Below are 20,013 nucleotides of genomic sequence, written 5' to 3' on the forward strand. Positions count from 1 at the left end.
TATAGGGAGTGTGGCACGCATGGTCTTGGATTTTTATGAAACTTGGCATACATTCCTATATTGATGTATGTACCTAAAATTCATAATAAAATGGTTGCTATGGTCCATGGTTACCATGGCAACCAACATACATTTTTCATGGCCTAAAATTCGCTAAATTTTGATGAAAAATGACCCTTTTTTGACTTATTAAAAGTCTTTAATGGAACAAGCTATTAACATGACTTTACCTTTTAGCCAAAATACATCATTTTACAGTGCTTTAGAAAATTTTTAGTATTCAGTAATTTTTTCCTCATAGAAAAAATATCCCTCGTTTATAGGTAGGATTTTTCTTGTGGAAAATTGTAGATTTTAGGCTCTTTTGAAAAGCCTGGTATAAATTTTTGCGGATAGTTTGGAAAAAATGAATACATTGGTTTGAAAGTCCACATATAGTTCTAATATAAACTACAAAGAACTACTTGGTATTCATATCTAGTTTTCATGTTACCATGGTTACAAACTTATGCTTTTTTAAAAAATCCTAGAAAAGTACAATACGTAGATACAATCAGGATCCATATAATTGTCTGAGTATTTTAAAATGGATTAAATCAAATTTTGATATATGGTAAACAATAGCAAAAGCAAAGCGAAAAAAATCAATTTTCATGACTAAGGGTCAAAGGTCAAGGTCAAAATGGCAGATTTAGATAGATATTTAAGGAAACTAAACAACATTTTTTTTCTGTGTCATAACTAATACTTGTGTTTTAAACAACAAATGAAGAAACAAAATTACTGTTCTGGTCAACAATAACTAGCATCATATGAATGTGTGCCCATATGGACAGAAGGTCAAAGTTCAAGGTCACAATGGTATATAAAGAACTATGCACGCTAACTCTCAATTCCCGCCTACATTTTGCGACCATTTTATTCAATATTAATGCCAATTTAACCATAAAATCTTTGTTTAATACAAAAAACATTTCAGTGGTATTGGATTCCTTATTTTAATACCAGTGCTAAATAGTACATGTACGTTATCCCTTATTCCAACTCTTGAAATAAAGGGGGGGGGGAGAGAAGTCGATGAAATTTTCCATTGAAATCAGACTTTCAAGCATCACCATTTTTTGAAAAAAATCTTGGATGTAATTAAATGTTACGTAGATTTTTTCTCATGTTTTACGCAAATAAGTTAAACATATTAGTATACATATTAATAAAATACACTGTTTAAGCTGTAAATGACTTTGAAATTGGGAGAAAATAGGCATTTATTTTCGTTTTTTTTGTCTATATAAATATCCCCCTTCTGTATGTTTTAACATTTTATTATCATGGGATAACTTATGAAGCCTACGATCTTTTTCAATTTGAGTTTATACCACAACTTGCTTTGGCGTAAAATGACCCCTATTTATTTCTAGGTCAAAGGGTCAAGGTAAAAAAAAGACATTGTTTGTATGTAAACCTCTCATTTCCGAGCGATACTAGTATCTCAAAAAGCGTTTAGTTAAGCTTTTTTATATCATAACTCTTTATGGTCCCACCCGCCCCTCTTAAAGTGTCCCATCCCCTACCCCACCACCCTCCGACATCCCCCCCCCACACACACTTCTCTTTATTTACACAAATTCTTATCTCCTTAAGCAGGGGACACATATTCTTTGAATTAGCTTGTTAATAATGCATTTATACTCGGGTATTCGGAATACTGGTATTGTAATGTTGTATCCTGACCTCTATCCCGTATATTGAATGTTTTTTATTGAAACTGGTTTTACATTCTCCCTTTAGCTTGATGCATAATGTGAAAATGCTTATATAAGTATGGTTTTCAGGTTTTATTGATATAAAGGTAGGCAATTAAGAATATTGAATGACTATACACTTTCCATATTGAGTGCAAGACTTCTTGTATGTAAAGAATTGCGCTAAAGCAAGAAAGACATCATTCGTTGTTTTAGTAAACTCATTCCTTGCTCTTAAATGTATATTTTTAAACCATATTTAACAATCCGAACTTTTCAAGTGACAGTCAAAATGTGTTTTCCAGTGACTTTTTTTTCAGAGAAGTGGGCGGAAAAATCTAATTTACTTTGCAATATCATTCTTAAAAAATGAGATTTTAGCGATGTTGATGGTAAATATATCAACTCAAATATGCCTGGATCTACGCAAAAGATCTGCTATTTCCAAAGTTTAATCAATAATAATCTGTTGTAAAAATCTGCTGGACCTGTTTGAATAATCTGCTTTTGTGCTTTAATTAATTGGTTTTTGTTTTGTTTTTTTTTTTTTTTTTTTTTGGGGGGGGGGGGGGGGGCGCCGAAAATTATTTTCATTATTAATAAAATACTGCTAGACAGATTTCATATTAATTGTACTGCTACATGTATAAGTTTAAATCATAATGTATGATAAACCCTTAACTTTAGATTTGATTCACACGCAATTTGTATTTCTATGCAACTACCCCAATCATCAAAAGTATATTTTTGACTGGTTAACAAAACGTTTTATACTTGTTTACTGTTTAAATTTACATAATATGACTGCTGACTGCGTTTACCATTGGTTAGGGGACGACCTTTGATCCAGAAAGGGGGGGGGGGTTAAGTTAGGTTTATTTTCATGGCAGGACATATCATTTATTTCCAAGATGATCTTAAAGAAAAAAATTTAATTTTTTTCTTCCCAGAAAAAAGTCTGAAGAGCAAAGAAAAAAACAATAATAAATAAAATGTCCAAACTCTTTTCCGTCACGGTTTGGGAAGGGGAGGGGGGGGAATTGTATAGGTAACAATTTTCTAACCCATATAAGATACGTATTATACCATGGGTTTAAAAAATTATTGCTGAAAAAACGACCTGTGGATGGGAATTGTAAGTATTATTCAGTATATTTTTTTTCCTTTCAGCCAAAGACATTTTCAGTTTTTAAAAAAATTATTAGTCTCTATATAATAACATTCAGTTTAAAAACTCATTTGCTTCCTAATTGCAATCCTCCAGTATATCTTCCCGTGAGGATCCGGGTTAGAATAGGTCCTCAGTACCCCCTTGCTTGTCGTAAAAGGCGACTAAATGGGGCGGTCCTTCGGATCAGACCGTATAAACCGAGGCCCCGTGTCACAGCAGGTGTGGCACGATAAAGATCCCTCCCTGCTCAATGGCCCTGAGTGCCGAGCATAGGCCCAAATTTGCAGCCCTTCACCGGCAATGGTGACGTCTCCATATCAGTGAAATATTCTGGAGAGGGACGTTAAACAGTATACAATCAATCAATCAATCAATCCAGTATATCACTCTGACTGATCGTGATTCTTTAAATAAAAAATTTGTAATACTGATATTTCAAGTTTATCTTGAATCCCATTTTGAAACTCTTTAGACCTTGAGACTAATGCTTATGTACAGAGCTGATTTCCTGTACTATGTAGTCTAGCTTGTACATTTCACCATTTTTCACATATCAAAATTATTCTTTTGCATGTAGGATATAAACAAAGGCTAAAATTTGTATGCACATTAAATAAACAGAAAAAAGAGTTGATTTTACTTGAATTCCGGGACATACAGAGCTGTATGCTGACAATATGTAAACAACTTCCAGTCATTTGTGTACAATGATTTTTTTATCTTTCTCACTGAAGAGCTCACAATTATCAAAGGGAGATAATTCAATTTCAAAGTTAATGTCTGCTATTTTAATCAAAGAATTCTCATATTTATAGAGGGAATACCAACAAGATGTTAACATGCCTTTCAAAATTAAATGTTATATTTCTCATTTCTGTGAGTAACATGAATTGAAGTAGCCGCATTTCATTAAAAAACTTTCCCAAATATTGCATTTTTTCAGGAAAAATCAACTTTAGACACCGTTTCCATATCAACATTCATATGATCTAACTATATTTTTTGAAGTAGTTTATAAGGTGGTACTTTCCAGCCAAATTTGAAAAAAATCTGTGACTATGCGTGCCACAAATGTTTAAGTGGTTACAGAGAATGGGTATTAAACAGTTTAACTGTTTTATCTTCCTAAAATGTGCCGTTCTGTTTTTAAATAAAAGAGCAGATTGCCACGTACACTGTAATTCATGTTTTTGGGGGGTTCCATATTCTTAAAGTATAGATTTTTTTCCAAAAAAAAAGTCTATATGCACCGGATTTTGAAGTGATCTGTTTTGCATGCGGTACATTACAAAGCTCGATTGATTTTTGTGGGAGAGAAGAGAGCAGGTCAAACTTGCATTTTCCTTCAGTGCCGACTCCAATCTCACAGCATTTAATGATCGATATTGCTGCAGAGTGGTGATTCAGAACTTCCACAACTTTGCATTGTAGGAACTGCAGTTTTATAAATAATATCCCGTTGATAATATTGCCCGATCATTTCATTAATAGCGATGTCATTCTTTATGTTTCAGGTTGTTTGGATTATAGAGAAAGTGGACTGGGAAGAAAATTGCATAACTTTGTGGAGGGCATATTGACAGACAAACATTAGATCAACAGCTTGTAGGTTTGTATATAGACTCTGAACAAACAGGCAACATGTTTACAGTTTTACAATATTTAGGGCACTTTGTCACCCCTCGGAGTGCTGTGTAGAGCAGGTGTCTCCTCTCCTGGCATTGTCATATCTAACACTTGTTATTGATAACAGCATACAACCATACGATATCAATACACCGAACACCCTCAATATTGTCATTGTAGGAGGGGAAGTTATGGAGCACTAGTTCTGATCAAGTGCTTTCTATTGTCACATTTTGAAGAATTGATTTTTATGTGCAGAATTCATCTTTTTTCTATTTATAATCGAACATGTTTTCTGTATGAAATCTTAAAATTGCATGTCTGTCAGCATTTTAAAAACTTTGTGGTAGATATTCTGGATATTCTTATGTTGGGGAAATAAAAATTATTTCTATACACCTGTCACTCACTTTAATATCCCCCCTTTGCAAACTGTTTGTGGGTATTTAATTTTTCTGTGAAGAAATAAGATAGCCAACTTTAGAAATGTGTGTTTTTATAAGTGTTGGATACAAAGGCAGGCATCTCAGGTGTCAAAGAAGAAAATGTTCAAGTTTGAAGTGTAATTTCCTCAGGAATCAATGCTTCCACCAAGACCATGCAGTCTACTTTACTGTTCAGTGCCTGGCCCAGACAAGATTCCATGTGTTGGTCACACTGCAAGCTGTATCCTGTAGAGTGTGGCTACTTACTTTATTTTGACAAAAAGTTCGGCAGGTCCATGCTAGTTTTTCTTGGTATGCTAGAAATTTTCATCACAAGCACTGAATATGCAAATTCCGCAGTAATTTATGTTAAAAACTTATATGCACCATACCTAATTCTTATAAATAATAATTACTATGGGTCAGATATTAAAGTTCCATCAGATGATAAAGGAGCAGCCTCAAAATAATATAGCTGACCCACTGTAACACTTAGATATAAATAAATCTGGCATAGAATTATTGGCCTGCTTATGTCACATTGAATACGATCACATATACCAGGTAGATTTCCATCAGAGTATACAGAATTACCCAGAGTGTCTTTATCAATTATTATATACCCGGTACTTATGGCATACATTTACAGTTGCAATGGCAGTTCTTTATTGCACGGTATAGTGGACACAAAATATAACAAAAATCGAGATTCAATCAATACTAGTACATGTATTACATTGTTTTTTCCTAATAAAAATCATCTCCAGCCATCATTTTGTTTGTCAGACACAGAATTCACACAAAGTATATTATGTATTACATTGTTTTTTCTTAATAAAAATCATCTCCAGCCATCATTTTGTTTGTCAGACACAGAATTCACACAAAGTATATTTATACCTAACCATCAGATGTATAAAAATTGCATATAAATGCTCAATATCACATTACTGTGAAAATATAAGATGGAATGTCATAAATCTTTAGTCTAGAGGTTTTAATTGGACTAATAGGTGTCTTTTGAAGTTCATGTCTATCAAAAAAGTTCAATACATGTACTAGGTTGACAAGTTCATGTTCATATATATACAAATCCACTTGATATATCAAAGACATGCCTTTCTCGTTATGACCTGTGTTTAGGCATGCAGAAAAAGGACATTTAAAGTATATACATCCTGTATATCATAATGCATAGAAAAGTACAGAACCATTTCTTATAATTGTATCTATGTGTCTGAACATGACAAATTAGAAATCCTACTATCCCATTCAAATTGTCCTGGTGTGGCCATTGGGGTCACTTTAAAATAAAGGTAATTTCTCACACTTTCATGATAAAGAACTAGGCCAGGATTATATATTTTATTATCGGGGCTATATTAGTCATGTTGGTGTTTTCTTAATCTATTTTTAGCCCTGTGTCAGTTCAGTGATTGCTTGTTGGTGGTGGCGTGAGGCATTACAGAGCCGAGAGGAAGCCTCGCGGAAATCAGAATAATCCAACCAGTCAGCTGATTTCTCAAGGTAACATGGAAAAAATGATTCTTTTATGTAATGGAAAAGTGAATCTGAAAAATGTCTTTACTGACAATGTTAATAAGACAATGACTTGTTTTTATTTGTGTTAAATATGCAAGGTCAAAGGTGAAAGCCTAAATTATGGTAATTTAATTACCCCTCAAAAAGAAAAGTGATAATTTCTGAATTTTTTAAAGAATCTGTTTTACATAGCATTGTTGATGTTTGTATAGTTAATATTGTAAATGTTGGCTGTTTTGACTTGGAAGGTATTTGATGTGTTAAACCACAGGACGAGGATTAATATTAATGTGTTTATTAGTGTTCCCCTTTCGTGGGAGATATGTTAGCAACTTTATGAGAAAAGAATTTTTTAATCTTTAACTAATAACAAGACTTACGAATGTGTGAAATGCTTGAAGTTGCATTTCATGATCACTAGTCTAATTTCTTCAGAGGCTTTTAATAATCATATAATCCCACTAAGGAATCCTTTGAGAGATTGTGAATTTCCTGTGTTTAGTAGATTTAATTACAAACTGGGATCAAAGTGACCAACATGGCATTCCCTTTGGGGGCAGCAACACTATAAATAAATAAACTCAGCCTCAGTGTCTGAAAATATGTTATAATTGAATGTAAAATGGACATTATCTTAAATAAACAGAACTTGATCTTTTGTTAAATAGGTGGCTTAAGGGTTATTGTAAGGATCCATAGCAACACATGGCATGTGTGTTTATTGATTGTAAATACTGGATATCACAAGGACCCACCCATTATGAGATAAATTACTTTGACATCATTATGTATCTACCCACCCCACCCCCTATCAAACTGTCCCTCTTAATAAAATGTTTAGAAATGTTTCTTTAAAGGGATCCAGTATTTCTGTACAGGTACACACAACTTAAATATCAGATGGGTTTGGTTCTGGTCTTAGGTTAGAATAGTTAGAACCCCCACCCACCCCATCCCACCCCTTACCACCACCATATAAAAAAACCTAACAAATTAAAAAAGAAAAATTTTTAGTGATATATTTTGTGACATTGCTTGCAGAGGAAATGTGTCATTTTCCTACAGTTTTCTTTATGCTCTGATTGTACACTATTCCTTTTCCTTCCTGCACACTCAGTAGTGCTCCAGAGAGACTGGTACAAACTATTGCTCCGGAGAGACTGGTACAATCTATGTGTGTTTAGATCCTTTAACTGATACTGAGTTTCCTTACTCAAATATATACTGTCAAGTTTGTTACAATGAGTCAAACTTCCTCCTGTCTGTGTGTCTTTTGTTTCTGATTTAATGTGGATCATAATCTAAGTAGACTAGTAGGATATGGACTTGTATGGCCATTATAAAACATATATACTGTGGACTATTTTTATCCAGAAAGTCTGAACCACAGAGGTAAGGGGACAAGGGTTTGTCACTTTTTACAGTGTGTACTGTAGGCGGGAAGTAAATTAAAAGTTTTATAGAAATAAGCTGGTAGTTGCTTAAACTGCAGAAACACACATGCAGTTTTTATCACTTGTGTAGCCTGAATTGATATTCAGATAAAAGATTGCAGACCATACCCATGATCTGAGAGTGACTTTCTCATCCTGGTTTCACTAAGATAAAGGGACTTAACCCTTGACTTTTCAGGACCTTGGTCAAATGTCAATGTGTCAGTGTAAAACAACAAAGGCTTAGAGTGTTTATCATCAAGATACAGCCAGGTCTTTGTCAGTCGTGTTTGATACACATAAGGATATCAAGTTTTAATTGGCAAGTCAGTACTATTTTACCTCCCATTGTTAATGTGGTGAATTTTGACACCAAGGATATACCATTAGATTGCAAGAACGCTGCATATTGAAATGTAGAGAGTGGGAAAAGGTTTCATTAGTGTGTTCTATGGAATGTCACCTTTAGAAGTTTTGAAGGTAACCTTGAAATGCTAGCTGATCTGGGGTGTTCTTTGTCAGTGTAACTATAAATGTTTAGTAGTAAGTGTCAGTTCTGAACCTTCCTGAGTGTTAATACATCTACTATGGATATACCATACAGGATATTAGGTTCCAGAAAGGACTTGTGCTCTATTAGGCTGTAAGTGTTAAAAAATATTTACTTTCATTATAAGCATTAAACTTTTCACACACATGAACTACAACAATTTCTTCAGTTACCCATGAACAGTAAAAGGTATATTATATATGTGTTCATAGTCTGTATTTCTCATTGAATGACTATAAAAAATTATAATTTTTCATCTTCCAAAACTTCCATCATTGAATTATCAAATTTAATGTTGATTTAATAACTTTCTTCACACATCAGTAATTTCACTGATATGGTTGGTGGATATAAGAATATGGAATTACATTAAATACAAATAAATATTTCCTATATGTACATATGGGACTTCCAAAGATAATGGTTTATGATATTTTGGGGGATCGTTTGTTACCATTTAAATAATTACTGAGAGTGTCTTTCATTGAATAAATTGCATATTTGCACAGACTTCTGTATTTTTTTGTGTGAAGATATATGATTATTTGCCAATTCAGCAGGACAGTCTATCATCATGGAGTAATTGTAAATTATCGCACATTGATTTGTCACATGGTCCTTGTATTTGAATGACTCCAAACATTCTGGGTCTGTCATGCATCGCACAGCAGAGTGAAATTAAATGCCTGTTGTAGCTTGCATTGCTCAGATAGTACAAGTAAAAAATCCTATGTGATATGTGCCTGTGTCACTTTGATCAGTAGTAAGGGTATGGTACAGCTGTATGTCAGCGGGGGCAATAAAATAGTTACCTGTAATATTAAGCCCATAACCACTCAATAACAAATCGTGCTCTTCACCTGAAAGCCCCTACAGGGCAAAAAGTCAACAAATTTAAAAAGATCAATTTGTTTATCAACAATCTAACAACAACACTCTTTAGAGTTATGTGCTTCTAGGGATTACTAAAATCCAACTTTATTTTCAGATATTAAAGATAACCAAGTATTCAGAAGATTAAGGACACACAAAATTAGGGAGGTATGTATGCCTTTATGGTACCTGTTATTATTTTGAGAGGAAACCGATTTTATTGGTAAAGGTAAAGGAGAGATTTTGTGTTATGCTAATGGTGGATCTATGAAGCTTTTTATTGAACCTGTTACATAATAACTATTACATAAGTAAACCCACAACTAATATCTGGCAAGACGATAAACTGCAAACTCTTCTGAGAAATAAGACCTCTAAAGATCTGGGTTATCTGTGAATATAGCTTTGATTGATGATTCCATGGAGGAATTCCATCTGTTTGTTAGTTCTTCTTGTGTGATTTTGGCTTGATTCACTTATTTTACTATAAATTTGAAATCTACCTGTCTATCTGTCTGTCTGTGCCTCCACATGACTTCATTGTATCTCTGTGTTCTTTGGCAGATCACACTGACTAATACATCTGTTTTGTACTTTCTATTAATTGAAGAATTACAAAATTCTTCAGGGAATATTTGAACAGCATCTCAGACTTTCCTAGAATCTTAAGCAGCCATTATTTATAGATTTGCACATGCTGAACCTCTGGGAAACTCTTCAGATTTGAAATTTCTGGTGCCTGCTTGTAGAAGTCCATGGGTCGATTTCTTCAGGGAGCTGTCATTATGAGTTACTTTATGAGGGAGTTTTCATTAAGTTTTGTGTTGCACTTGTTATATAATCAATAAGCACTCCCTGCACATGAATTCCAGTTGCGTAAGGGGTCATCAGATGGAAGCTAAACATTAGATTATCAGCTCTCAGTGTCAGCTCTGATAGAAGAACTCTTCTTATTATCAGCTATATGTGTCAGCTATGATGAGCCATAACATGGCTTAATGAGTACATTCTATTTAAAAAGAAATTCTTCTTGGTTATTTTTGAGTTAAAAGACGCCCTTCTCACTAAGTTTTGGGTGTTTTTCAGGTCTGTGTTTTGTAATACCATTTGAACTGTATTCTCTTAGATTACTTGAACTTTTGTGCAATATGGGTTGATATTTATCTAATTTGACCTTCAAGCATGTTTAAATTTACAGACCTCTCAATAGTTGTTATCAACCAAGTGATCAGTACTTCATTAATCTTTATGGCAGATAGGGCTTCATCAAAGTCATGTTTAATAAGCACAGATCATCAATGCCTTACTGAAACAATGATTTAGTAATGGCAGAGATAAGATTTTTGCTGAGTGGAGCTGTGGTTCCACTGGCTACAGTCATTTGACGTGTACACCAGGCTCTGATCAGAAAAGACAAAGGCTGCATTTGATTTACTGAACATGTACAGGGAATGTTGATGTCCATAAGAATGTCAGTGCCCTGTGAAGTGAGGGGCCATTAATTTCTGCACTAAGTGGTTCTTGCAGTTTAACCTTGATTTTAAGACCTGGAAAACAAGGAAAATTTTGTAATCTTCCAAAAAAACAAAACAATTGAGACAGCCTTTAATTACCATTTCTATAAATAAGCAAAATGACTTAATAATTGATATTGACAAGAAAGGGTGAATGGGGTGACCTTGTTGTCAGTTATAATAAAAGATATGGTTTGACCTGTTTGCTGAAGGAAGAATATCTAGGAAGTGTTTTTTGTTTTTACAAAGTTATTGAAAAGTTATCAAACAAAGGCTTGTCCTGACCTTGATAAATACATTTTAATAGTTTGAGGAACATGTAGCCCCATCAATCCTAAGCCTGCCAAGAAGTTTTTGGCACAGTTTGGCCACAAAGTCATTGCTGGCTATCATCACTAAAAGGATGACCTCCATGGATAAACAAAAATACTTCAGCCAAAAATAAAAAGAATTCAAGTGGAATGTGAGATTAATTGATAGTAAAGAGATTTCATGTCAGTATATAGATGATAGAATGGATTAAGCCAAAGATACAAAAATGTATGACTGCAAAAACATATTCCATATACATGTACATATGCTGTAGATTCCTTATTTTTTTCATGTATAAACTTAATTTAACAAAATGATTCTTTGATGTCCAATCACAAGAACAATAAATCCTGAACAGTTAGATGATGAAGAGATCTTCTATAGATATAGTTATAAAAGGATCAACTTGAGCAACTCTAAGTTGCCAAATGTATAGAGCATAACCATGTTGATTTTATTGATATTGGAGCTTTCCAATTTTGCATTTACTTAACTTTGAACAAATCCTCCATATCTAGCTATTTCGGTCCAAAATGTGTGTAGTCAAAACAAAAAGAAAAAAATGTGCTGGGACCAGTTACTCATGTGAGCCTTGTGGCCCATGAACCTCTTATTTAAGGTTAAAGCAAGTGAGGGCAGTCAGCAATGAAGAACAGGATATGCTGCTTCCCAGATTGTAAAGATAATTAAAACATGGAGGAAATTACTGCAACAGTAATTATAAAAGATGAAAAGAAAGATAGACATAAACAGCTAATTCCTGTTAAATGACTGGATGCCATGTCCATTGTGAGCTTCCTTAATTACAGTCCCTGGTGATTTTTAGTACACATGGTCCCTCCTTTCCTCCCAATCCTGTTATTATATCTCCCGACCCCACTAAACAACAGCTCATAAACACACTGGATACCCATTAACAGGGCTTAACTGATGTCAGGAGAAACTGTCCTGGCCATTTTACACTCCCTGCCTCTAAATAGTGGCATTCCACCCTTGAAGCATACTTAAATTTGTACTAAGAGGTGGTTCTATTCATCAGTAAATTTATGCATGGAGCAGATTTCCAAAGAGTGGTATTCTTGGCTCTATCAGATCAGTTCATCACACATAAAACAACCCGAGAAGTAATTAAACAGCGGAGATAAAGTTTGACCTCCAGGCATGGAGCCTCAAGACCCACAACAAACCTGCAGGTATAAAAGTGTGGTGTTCCCGCTGCAGCATCAGTGCATGAAGATCACAGTGTGGGATTTAGTCAGTTTGAAAATTCATTAGTTGAGGATTTCTGGTTAATTCACAACAGACTAGACAAAGGGGGATTTCTTTGGCCTAAAGTTGCTGGTCATTATATTTATCAGGTAAATCAGACACCGATGGTTTCCATATTTTATTGAGAGTATTTTAACTGAAAAAAAATTTAGATCAAGAAACTAAAGAATACAAATCATTTGAGGTTTTTTTTGTAACAAGAACAAAATACCAGTGCAAGAATTTGAAATTGAATAGAGTAACTGTTTTGAAAAAAAAAAAAAAGATTTTTAAGAAAAAGAAAATCCTGTGTCTGGATTTATAGGAAAGACTAATGTTCAATGACACACAAGGGTAAAGAAACCTTGGAGGTCATAGTCAGCTAAAGATGAGACTGTGTGATAGGCTTGTCTGGGTTTGAAAAGTATTCTTTTTACTCAATTTTACTTTTAATCTTAGTACAATGGAATAAAATTGTCCCAGTGGAACAAGAAGTTAAATTTCATTCTTTTTGAGTTTAATCCAGGTAAATTCTGTTAGAAAAAAATGCAATCTGGCCATGAGTGTGGAAAATAATCTTTTGAAGTGCATTTGAAAGGTCATTTTTGTGCTACTGAACTTCTTGTTCAAGTACAGATACTCTCCAAAGTTGATATTAGGATTCCAGTGTAGTTACCTGTATCTTTTCTATAGTAACATCCATGCGTGACTTTTATCAAGTCAACATTAATTTCATTTTCTTTATGCTGAAATACCGTATTTTATCATGTGATACTCTGTATCGATAAATTCCGTCATACACTGCTGATACCATACAAAAGTAAATATTTACTGCAGTGGAAAAGGATTCAGTGCGCCAAACATTTGGTACCATTAAAATATTAAAATGAAATTCAAATATCAGTCAGTTGATATTATATCAACTGGTCTGTCTGTTTGTAGAATGTCCCTTTAAGAATTTTTTACCAATATTGAGACACCAACCACCTGCCAATGGAGGGCTGCAAATTTAGTACTGTGCTCTGAGTACTTATAACCTTGAGCTGTGAGCTCTGTGAGATATCCATGCTTTGGTTAAATAGCTTTATATCATTGCTGGATAAGTCATGGTAGACACCTTGCTTATGCTGCAGAGTTACACTATAAAGAATTATGTAATGAGAGTTATTTATAAGCTATTGAAAAATTGTTAAAAATGTTTGCAGAAATAGATAGGACCAGAAGAAATCAGGTGAAGGCTTGTGTGAGAACTATAGCTTTGATTTAAATTTAAGTGAAATGTGCATGGAATAGAATCTTTGGAAGGTATGGTGAAAGCTTTTAGGAGTTGTATATACATTTTAAAAACTGTTGCTTGCAGATTGCAAAATGTATTGCAGATGTTACCTATCCCATCATTTTTGGCTTTAGACAAAATTGATCAAAGATGATGCAATTGATGTTATCTAATGGTTAATAGAAGCCATGTTTATCTTGGGCCCAAACAATCTGGCATTGGTGAATTTCACAAGTTGAAAATTTGAAAATGCTTGTTCTTGGTTATTTTGCAAAAAAATATAAATTACTCTTGGACTGTGAGGGTGTTTAGAGGAAGATTATTTTCAATTGCTTTATGATAGTCGGGTGCAAGGAGAGAAGACATATGCCATAAACTTTTCAGGGGACGGGGGTTAAGATTCCATAAAGTTGATGTGAAGTAAATTGATGGTTTTTTAACCTTAAATTTTTCCTCTTAGAGCAACGGGAAGATTAATGAAATGGCTATAGAATGCTATAGATGTAATTGATCATAGAGTTTTCACAAAAAAACATGGCACCACCTGTCTATGTATGAGATTATGAAGTAAAAGTTTAACTGAACGATGATATTTAATTACCCAAATTTCGTTTGAGATTACATTTTTAGACGGAGGCTGTCCTACAGCCTCCGGTTATAGGGATTGTCTTGTCCATGGAATGTAAACAGGAAAGATTTCTCAAGCACCATCTATCGGTGGAATTGTTTTCATTACCTTGAGAATCGACTCTTAGTAACACCGACCGCAAGGTTAGGCATAGTCTAAAACAAAGATCGCGTCACATACAAGTATAAACAAACAGTTCTACTTTTTCTAAATAAACAGGATTTGTCTAATATTTTTAAAATGACGTGTATGTAAATACATTTCCTACGGAATATGTAACAAAGAATGTGATTTATACTGTTTATTTTTTATCAGACAGAATATTAGGAGATTTTGTTCCAACAGACGATGATAAAACGTGTTTTACAATATGCCGAGCCTTTTCCCACTGATTCTCACACCAAAACAAGAACGAGAAGAAATGAAGTGGCGGATCTAGAGGGAGTTGGGGGGTTAACATCCGCGGAGAGTGATCGAGAAACCCCACTTATCAATTGCTTCTTTTATTAAAGTAAAAACTATTTCTAGTTAAAGATATAAGTTTAACTTTAGTTTTATATTTAATTGTAAAAACTTCCACCAGAATTCGTCTGTATCAAACTAAGTCTGGAGACGCAGATGTACTTGTATTATGTATTGAAGAAAATCCTTTAATGCCGCATGCAAATTTTTTTATGTTGCACATATAAATTTCAGATATTTTAATAATAGATCAAGCATTTCAGTTTTAATGGAATTTTTTGTGCTTGATTTGTTATCTCGTTTTCACTCCTTTTCTAATTTCTTCTTGAAAGGGCCGATAAATTGGTTTGCAGCCGATTTTTGACGCTTGCATCAATAGGTTTTATGGAGTTTTTTAATCTGAAAAGGATCGATGAATGAACAAATGCATAGTATTTTTATCTGTAGGAATATTAACAGTTTTTTTTGGATTCTTTATTTGTAATTCCGTATAATTTAAGGAAACACATGAAAATAGATTTACACTTTTTACCAGCGGTTTGAGTGTTTAAAGGCCGGGGCCCGGATATAAAAGGCAGCCAATCGAAAAATGTTGGGGAAATTCAACTTTCTATGCAGCTTTCAGATTTGAGAAGCATTTTTGAGAAAATATGCTTTTTTTTGATCATAATAAATTCTAATTTTTGGCATGGAAGCAGCCACCTTGATTGTGAATAATGTGTCCATCTTTCATAGTTGAAAAAAAATTATATCTTGAGTAATTTAGGAATAAAGTTCTGAAGCTGCACTGAATTTTGAATTTCTTCTCAGTGATTGACAAAGTAGGCGGAGATAACCAGTGTTTTGTTTACACAGGAAGTGGCTGTAGCCATGTGCTGCAGCACATGCTCTGCGTGGTATTACTATACTATAAATAGTTTTCACTTGTGATTTTTATAATCTAAAGAGAAAAAATGACTGAAAAAACATTTTATTTTGTCAATGAATAGTAAATACACAGGTTTTGAAAAAGAAACATACATGTACAGTTACTGTATTAATGTTTTATTCATACAAACCTTAGGTGAACAAGTGATAAGATAGCTCAACTAATATATTGAAGTATATTCCAGTCACTTAATTATTTGAAAATAGAATATTCACAAGTCAAAAGAAATATTTTAACACAGGTTTGAGTTCCTAATCACTCCCACATATGTCCCATGTATGGCTGATCATTGGGATTAGGTAGCCAATGTCTCACAAGGCTCACAACACATTTTGGCATAAGGTCCCTCCTGTGATAAATGTAATTTTTTCCTCCACGGATCCTGTCGTAGGGCATTTCTTTTCCTCTGAATATATCTCGGATCCTTCCATACATTTCTATGGAACAACATAGTCCAGAATCTTTTGTATTTGTCCTTTCTCCTCTGAGAATTACTTCTGTTTGGTGGCTCCGGATCCTCTAACCACCACATTTCGGTTGGTTTCCGATGTTATGCATGGACGGCATAGACAATGGACACATTCCTCTTCTTCATCGTTCTGATTTATAACAAAATCAGCAACATCATCATTGTTCTGCTCCTCTTGGACCTGGTTTACATTGTCCTCGATTGGAACCTCATTGAATTCCCACTTATGGTGTGCAAATAGATGGCGTATTGTTTCTCTCTGAGTTTCTGTGACTTCAATAGCTAAAATAGATTTCTCTTCTGTTTCCTCCATGTTGTACTCAGCAAATTCCAAGATGGCAACACATTTACACATGTAACACTGGAAAGCCCAACCATATCAAAAGGACCATACGGGATATATTTAATATTTACATGCAGAAAGAAAAACAAACCACATATGTGTGTATAGAGCTGCACAAATGTATTATAATGTTTTACATACTCGTGATTATTATTATTTTTTAATTAAAATGTTTTAAGATAGATAAATTTTAAAAAGAACTTTATTAGGAAACCCTAATGTGCCTCTGTAACTCTGCAGTGAAAGGTCAGATTATGTCATTTTCAGATGCTAGATCAGGATTTTGGCGGGGAAGTGCTAACTACAGATAGGATTAGGTGTCAAGTCTGACCATTTTTATGTGAGGGGTGTCAAGATTGCAGATACATAGCTTCTTGGATGTAGAAATCTAAAAATTAAGTTGTTTTTAAAAAAAAATGTTCAAACATAAATACAGACTTTTTATAAAGTGTTCATATATGCAATTCAGCATCATTTGTTGAGTTAAAGAAAAAAAAATATGCATGTTTGTAAACCAACGCCCCTTTATAAAGAATAATAGTATATTCCAAGAATTAGTATCTTGTCCATTTATTTGTAAAAACCAAAAACCTCAAAACAAAGATAGCGAATGAAAATGAATATGTCTAGTCCACCGAAAAAACGAAAGAGAACACCAAGTTTCAGAATTGAATTATCGGGAGATGAAAATAAGAAAATCAGTGTTTTGGAAAATTTGCAAAAACTAAAGAGTGAATTAGAGGGCAAACTGAACAAACATGTTGGAAATCTACAAGTCATTGAATATCTCTTTTCTCTTTGGAGTGAGAAAAGAAATGAGGAACACATCCAAGGTGATGTTGCACAGTCTGCCCAAGAAAAATCTCCAGCTCCTAATCCTTACATAAAAGTTCAGAAAAAGGATGTGAATCAAAAACTCTTCTTGTGTGCTGAAGAATCTTTGAGGAGACTTGTGGAAATTGCGGAATACCATGGTCAAAATTGTTCAAGGAATTTAAAAATGAAGAAAGTGCAACAAAGAGGACATGTAATGTCAACCAAATTTCAATGCGAGGAAGAGGGGTGTAGGCATACGTTTCTGTGGTCATCATCTCCTTATTTGCCCAATAATGAATATTTGGTAAATAACCGTGTCAACCATTCTTTATGATGCAGCGGGATGCTTCCATCACACTACACTAGATTTGCCGATGGAGCAGGTATTGGGAAAATATCAAAACAGGATAGGCAAAAGTTTTTTAATCAATCTAAAAAACACATTCAAAAGGAGTATGAAGACTCCATCTACACAGCAACTCTGGAGGAAGTGGCATCATATGAAGATCTTGATAGTATAAATATAATGACTGATGCACGACATGGCTGGCGCAAAAATGCCAAAGATTCCAGCGTAGTGGCTATTGGGGACAATACACACAAAGTTTTATCATGTCAACACGTAACGAAATCAGATGATCAAGTGTCACAACCGCATGAAAAACTCGGAACGGAAAGAATATACCAGCATTTGAAAGATCAAAATGTAACTGTAGGAATTCATACTCATGACAGGAATCTGTCAATTAATAAATATATTCGTGAGGAATGTGAGTCTACAAATCAAAACGACACCTGGCATGCGGTCAAATCAGTTAAGTCTTCTTTGAAAAAAGTATCTTCTGGGCCAGCATATCTTGAGGGAAAAACCTGGTCATCTCAACTTGATGACAAAGTGGAGCCAGTGTGCACTCACTTTCACTGGGCCATTAGAAACTGTGATGAAGAAACCTCAAAACTTTAAGAACTTCTACTGAACATAGTAGAACATTACAAGAACAATCACATAAATTGTCATTCGTCCTCCAGGTGCAAAATGGATCAAAACTATGAAATACCTCGAAAAGTTATTTCTAACCCGTGTGCCGAGAAGTTGTTGCTAGGGGTCGTAAAAAATTCTACTGTTTATAAGCATCCACAGGATTACATTTTATGTCATGATACATTTTATGTTGAAAGCTTCATCAATGTCATGAATGTATACCAGGACAAAAGAATATCATTTTCTGATGACATGTACAGAGCAAGATCTAATTTGGCCGTATGTCATTGGAATGAAAACGTGGACAGAGAATATACATCTGTTTGGAGACCAAACCACCGAATGCCAAGAAGTGCTAAGGGTAAAAAGAACTACAAAAAATTAACTTTCTCATTTAGGAAAAATATTTGGACACGATATGTGAAGAGTGTCTTCAAAGCTAAAAGAAGAAACTGATGTAATTGATTTTATTTGAAGGAGACATGTGTAAATATCCCAAATTGTAAGAACTTTTAATCAAACTCCATTATTTTAATTAGTTTGAAACTTTAGTCCTGATTATCTGCAAAAACTTAACTGTTTATACACTGCATTTATGTGTTAATAAGTAAATGTTGTATATATTAAAATTAAACTTGAATAATTAGAGATTTGCAGTACACACAGATTTCATTTCTTTATTTATATTTACACACAAAATGGAATGGAATTCCCACTGTCGGTAATTTGTAAACAAAGCTGTCTCAGCTCAGTGCAGTTCTTATCAGCAGCACTGACAGTGATGGAGATAAGCGCCGCCTATTTTACCAGGTGGCAAAAAATCTAGGTCGCCCCCGGCCTTTAAGGGAACCCTCACATTAGATAAGAGAGAAACAAACGGCAACTCTGACATTGAGATCAAAATGCATTTGTAACTTTTGACCTTTGGGTACAACCCAAATCTTGATTCATAGGATTTACATGATTTATCACATTATTTTCTAATTAATAATTAAAAATTATATCTTCTGAAATAATTAAGTTGTCTTTTTGTCATATCATTTATCCTTATTTGCAGTTGATACTTGTGTTTTACCTCTTTCACATCTCAAACTTTAATTATTTTTTATATACAAGATTACATGTATTTCTGATCATTGGTATTCATGTCAACTTTTTTTTTTTTTTTTTTTTACATTCTTTGGGTTAAATCTGTCATATGATAAAATACTACATTTCATAATTCCAGAAATATTGGTTTTCAAATTTGTCAAGATATATCTTTGTTATTGTAAGCAATACCCCAGTTCTCCAAAAACAATTTAAACTTGTGAAATAGCAAGTATTATGAATTTTATTGTTCTGTTTACTTTAAGTAAGAAAGTATATTTTATTCCACTCAAAAATTGTGTTCTGGAACGAACATTTATTGCATGTTATTACTTAAAGAAAATTCTGTGTTGCATAAAGCTAGGTCACTCCATTTTGTATCACAAAGGTTTAAGACAAACTGTACTAAATCATGTTGTTCATGTCCAATTACCTGGCTGCTTCTTTTTCCATGTTAGCTCATATCATAACATTATTACAATAAGGCCGAAAACTGTTGATTTTGGTAGCTGTTACATGTCATAATTATGTTAACAGTAGGTCTATGTGACCTATAAATAAGATATCTTGAAATATGGAAACTC

The 20,013-nt window shown here is 33.8% G+C and overlaps 1 protein-coding gene across 7 annotated transcripts in view; it reads left to right on the forward strand.

Annotated features, from left to right (window-relative positions):
• The first annotated feature begins 4,427 nt into the window (after positions 1-4,427).
• Positions 4,428-20,013, forward strand: part of LOC134233573 (tripartite motif-containing protein 3-like) — a 29,084-nt gene continuing 13,498 nt past the window's right edge. The window contains exons 1-3 of one of the 7 annotated variants that reach the window (XM_062715542.1): positions 4,428-4,522; positions 6,382-6,491; positions 9,478-9,530. The gene's annotated coding sequence lies outside the window, so the exon portion shown is untranslated. Of the gene's footprint in view, positions 4,523-6,381; positions 6,492-7,673; positions 7,930-8,147; positions 8,420-8,560; positions 8,583-9,477; positions 9,531-12,428; positions 12,547-13,717; positions 13,742-20,013 lie in introns of those variants that run through there. The other 6 variants (XM_062715545.1, XM_062715543.1, XM_062715544.1 and 3 more) reach the window with 6 other exon arrangements.

This window comes from Saccostrea cucullata, unplaced genomic scaffold (genome assembly GCF_032062105.1).
Source record: "Saccostrea cucullata isolate Sc308-1 unplaced genomic scaffold, CSIRO_AGI_Scuc_v1 ctg902, whole genome shotgun sequence".
Taxonomy (NCBI): domain Eukaryota; kingdom Metazoa; phylum Mollusca; class Bivalvia; order Ostreida; family Ostreidae; genus Saccostrea; species Saccostrea cuccullata.